General features: G+C 52.0%; 1 non-coding gene across 1 annotated transcript in view; it reads left to right on the top strand.

The window, feature by feature from the left end:
* Positions 1 to 3,910: 3,910 nt before the first annotated feature.
* LOC126329519 (small subunit ribosomal RNA) overlaps positions 3,911 to 5,000 on the top strand; it is a 1,922-nt gene continuing 832 nt past the window's right edge. The window contains exon 1 of the ribosomal RNA XR_007562305.1: positions 3,911 to 5,000. This exon is cut by the window's right edge and continues 832 nt beyond it. This is a non-coding gene — a ribosomal RNA (small subunit ribosomal RNA).

Here is a 5,000-nt window from a genome sequence, read left to right as displayed (position 1 = left end):
GATTATCGCTTAACCTAACTGTGGCTGTACCAGATTATCGCTTAACCTAACTGTGGCTGTACCAGATTATCGCTTAACCTAACTGTGGCTGTACCAGATTATCGCTTAACCTAACTGTGGCTGTACCAGATTATCGCTTAACCTAACTGTGGCTGTACCAGATTATCGCTTAACCTAACTGTGGCTGTACCAGATTATCGCTTAACCTAACTGTGGCTGTACCAGATTATCGCTTAACCTAACTGTGGCTGTACCAGATTATCGCTTAACCTAACTGTGGCTGTACCAGATTATCGCTTAACCTAACTGTGGCTGTACCAGATTATCGCTTAACCTAACTGTGGCTGTACCAGATTATCGCTTAACCTAACTGTGGCTGTACCAGATTATCGCTTAACCTAACTGTGGCTGTACCAGATTATCGCTTAACCTAACTGTGGCTGTACCAGATTATCGCTTAACCTAACTGTGGCTGTACCAGATTATCGCTTAACCTAACTGTGGTTGTACCAGATTATCCCTTAACCTAACTCAATTTGTCCCTTAACCTAACTCAATTTGTCCCTTAACCTAACTCAATTTGTCCCTTAACCTAACTCAATTTGTCCCTTAACCTAACTCAATTTGTCCCTTAACCTAACTCAATTTGTCCCTTAACCTAACTCAATTTGTCCCTTAACCTAACTCAATTTGTCCCTTAACCTAACTCAATTTGTCCCTTAACCTAACTCAATTTGTCCCTTAACCTAACTCAATTTGTCCCTTAACCTAACTCAATTTGTCCCTTAACCTAACTCAATTTGTCCCTTAACCTAACCCACGTTGTCCCTTAACCTAACCCACGTTGTCCCTTAACCTAACCCACGTTGTCCCTTAACCTAACCCACGTTGTCCCTTAACCTAACCCACGTTGTCCCTTAACCTAACCCACGTTGTCCCTTAACCTAACCCACGTTGTCCCTTAACGTAACCCACGTTGTCCCTTAACGTAACCCACGTTGTCCCTTAACGTAACCCACGTTGTCCCTTAACGTAACCCACGTTGTCCCTTAACGTAACCCACGTTGTCCCTTAACGTAACCCACGTTGTCCCTTAACCTAACCCACGTTGTCCCTTAACCTAACCCACGTTGTCCCTTAACCTAACCCACGTTGTCCCTTAACCTAACCCACGTTGTCCCTTAACCTAACCCACGTTGTCCCTTAACCTAACCCACGTTGTCCCTTAACCTAACCCACGTTGTCCCTTAACCTAACCCACGTTGTCCCTTAACCTAACCCACGTTGTCCCTTAACCTAACCCACGTTGTCCCTTAACCTAACCCACGTTGTCCCTTAACCTAACCCACGTTGTCCCTTAACCTAACCCACGTTGTCCCTTAACCTAACCCACGTTGTCCCTTAACCTAACCCACGTTGTCCCTTAACCTAACCCACGTTGTCCCTTAACCTAACCCACGTTGTCCCTTAACCTAACCCACGTTGTCCCTTAACCTAACCCACGTTGTCCCTTAACCTAACCCACGTTGTCCCTTAACGTAACCCACGTTGTCCCTTAACGTAACCCACGTTGTCCCTTAACGTAACCCACGTTGTCCCTTAACGTAACCCACGTTGTCCCTTAACGTAACCCACGTTGTCCCTTAACCTAACCCACGTTGTCCCTTAACCTAACCCACGTTGTCCCTTAACCTAACCCACGTTGTCCCTTAACCTAACCCACGTTGTCCCTTAACCTAACCCACGTTGTCCCTTAACCTAACCCACGTTGTCCCTTAACCTAACCCACGTTGTCCCTTAACCTAACCCACGTTGTCCCTTAACCTAACCCACGTTGTCCCTTAACCTAACCCACGTTGTCCCTTAACCTAACCCACGTTGTCCCTTAACCTAACCCACGTTGTCCCTTAACCTAACCCACGTTGTCCCTTAACCTAACCCACGTTGTCCCTTAACCTAACCCACGTTGTCCCTTAACCTAACCCACGTTGTCCCTTAACCTAACCCACGTTGTCCCTTAACCTAACCCACGTTGTCCCTTAACCTAACCCACGTTGTCCCTTAACCTAACCCACGTTGTCCCTTAACCTAACCCACGTTGTCCCTTTGCCTAACATAGTTCACTGCTCGGAATCTCTGGTGTCGTTGTTATCCTCATGTAGATGTCTTGCGAGTGTTGCTTACTTTCCACATATTCCCGCTATCCACTGTCAATTGTACTGCAATAGGACTATATCGCCCCCCCCCCCCCCTCTGCCCCTCTCTTTGTGTCTCCGTCCTCTCAAGCTGGTCGGTCTGGCGTTTGAGTGTTAAATGAGCCTCGCAGCTGTTCAGTTGCGTTCAGATGTCGACGCCCTCAGTGTACGTCGTGGTATGGTCTGTGTCCATTGTCCGCTGATGTCGTACGCGTAACCCACACGCTGTACCGATCATCGGTAGTTACGTACAGAGTGAAGTAGTGTGATACGTGTGACCGTACGCTGGCTGTGCCCAACGGTGTCGAATCTCAATTTCCATATGTTGTGCTCGATGCTACTTGTCTCGTCTCCCAATAACAGCTAGGTTGCACTGTGGTACGCCGTAGAGGCGTGTGGGAGGAACGTACGAACGCATTGTATGTCACCCTGGGTCGCTGGGGGTGGTGGTGCGGTGAGTCAGGTCAGGTCAGCGTGAGCCGTGTGATGTAGTGACGCGTGTATTCCGACTTTGTCGTATTGCCTCACACAAAGTGCTACCCTGGTGGACCGCGTTCCATATCTGGGACATGCCGCAGATGCCGGTTGACAGTGGATCGCGGAAGGGACATCGCATACGTGCGCGGGCCACCTTCCACGTGTTCTCTTCTGCACATGTCGCAGTGTGTATGTGGTCTGATGTAGCGTGTCGTGACACATGACATCCTGGCATGCAAGAATTGTTGAATTCGCAAATGTAGGTGGACATCTACGTTTACTGCCCAAGATACGCAAATGAACTGGAAATCCGTTGTTGAGCGGTTGTTCACGCTGGAGGTGAATCTGTGATGGCGACGATCGGTACAGCTATTAACCGGTTGTTTCAGCGGTACCCGCCACATCCACACACGTGACTAGGCCCATGTGGGTATGAAGCGATACGCGGCGGTGGCTTGGTGGGACTGTTCCCGGCCGGTGAAGGGGGGCCGCCCGGCGTGTTGGCCGCGCGCTGCGTGGGCGCACGCGCAACAGGCGGCTGGTGGGGGGCGCCGAGTGGCAGGAGCGCCAGCCGACGGGCTCGGCAGGCGGCGCAGCTACGCTGCGGCGCACCCTGCACGCGGCGCCTGGCGGCCAAAGTTGGTTCAGCCGAGCCCGGTGCGAAGCGCGGTGGACATCTGCAGTGTGCTGGTCTGATTGAGGACTGTGTGCGTTGAGGATGCGCCGCCGCCTGGCACTCGGCGCCGCGACGCCGTCTGCTGCTCGGTCGCCCCAGCGGTTCTCGCAGGTGGTTTGTATCGCAGTTGTGCGGACGTGTTGGCGCGTGCGCTGTGCTGGGAGAGTTCGCTTCTGCACCCAAGTGGGGCTTTGCCCTTGTGTGGCGCTGGCGTTGGAGCTGCCGGTCACCATAGGTGGCGCGTGTTGTCTCCCGCCGGCAATGCCACGACAGCACGCTCCCGGGCCTCTGTCGGCAGCGGCAAGCTGAGTTGGGAGCAAGGGTGTTCGCACTAAAACCGTCTACTCGCCTAACTCCGGGCGATTGCGCCTCTCTCGAAACCGACCAAGTACCTAGGACGGCGCTGCGCGCCGCCGGGACCTGAGAGGGTTTCGAGGTGTATCGTGCAGGGGAGCTCGGCCTCCTCCTGTTTGCAGAATAATTGAGCGGACGCTTGCGTGTTCGCGCGGGCCCCCGGGACACACTCCCGGGCGGCCGGCTGCTCAGCTCTAGTTGACGCAGCTCCCTGGTTGATCCTGCCAGTAGTCATATGCTTGTCTCAAAGATTAAGCCATGCATGTCTCAGTACAAGCCGCATTAAGGTGAAACCGCGAATGGCTCATTAAATCAGTTATGGTTCCTTAGATCGTACCCACGTTACTTGGATAACTGTGGTAATTCTAGAGCTAATACATGCAAACAGAGTCCCGACCAGAGATGGAAGGGACGCTTTTATTAGATCAAAACCAATCGGATTGGCTTGTCTGGTCCGTTTGCCTTGGTGACTCTGAATAACTTTGGGCTGATCGCACGGTCCTCGTACCGGCGACGCATCTTTCAAATGTCTGCCTTATCAACTGTCGATGGTAGGTTCTGCGCCTACCATGGTTGTAACGGGTAACGGGGAATCAGGGTTCGATTCCGGAGAGGGAGCCTGAGAAACGGCTACCACATCCAAGGAAGGCAGCAGGCGCGCAAATTACCCACTCCCGGCACGGGGAGGTAGTGACGAAAAATAACGATACGGGACTCATCCGAGGCCCCGTAATCGGAATGAGTACACTTTAAATCCTTTAACGAGTATCTATTGGAGGGCAAGTCTGGTGCCAGCAGCCGCGGTAATTCCAGCTCCAATAGCGTATATTAAAGTTGTTGCGGTTAAAAAGCTCGTAGTTGGATTTGTGTCCCACGCTGTTGGTTCACCGCCCGTCGGTGTTTAACTGGCATGTATCGTGGGACGTCCTGCCGGTGGGGCGAGCCGAAGGGGTGCTTTCGCGTCCCGAGGCGGACCCCGTTTAAATCCTACCAGGGTGCTCTTTGTTGAGTGTCTCGGTGGGCCGGCACGTTTACTTTGAACAAATTAGAGTGCTTAAAGCAGGCAAGCCCGCCTGAATACTGTGTAAGCAGGCAAGCCCGCCTGAATACTGTGTGCATGGAATAATGGAATAGGACCTCGGTTCTATTTTGTTGGTTTTCGGAACCCGAGGTAATGATTAATAGGGACAGGCGGGGGCATTCGTATTGCGACGTTAGAGGTGAAATTCTTGGATCGTCGCAAGACGAACAGAAGCGAAAGCATTTGCCAAGTATGTTTTCATTAATCAAGAACGAAA

The sequence above is a fragment of the Schistocerca gregaria genome, unplaced genomic scaffold (assembly GCF_023897955.1).
Source record: "Schistocerca gregaria isolate iqSchGreg1 unplaced genomic scaffold, iqSchGreg1.2 ptg001188l, whole genome shotgun sequence".
NCBI classification, from domain to species: Eukaryota; Metazoa; Arthropoda; class Insecta; order Orthoptera; family Acrididae; genus Schistocerca; species Schistocerca gregaria.
The sequence above is the reverse complement of the archived record's forward strand: the minus strand, read 5'-3'. Positions and strand labels throughout refer to the sequence as shown.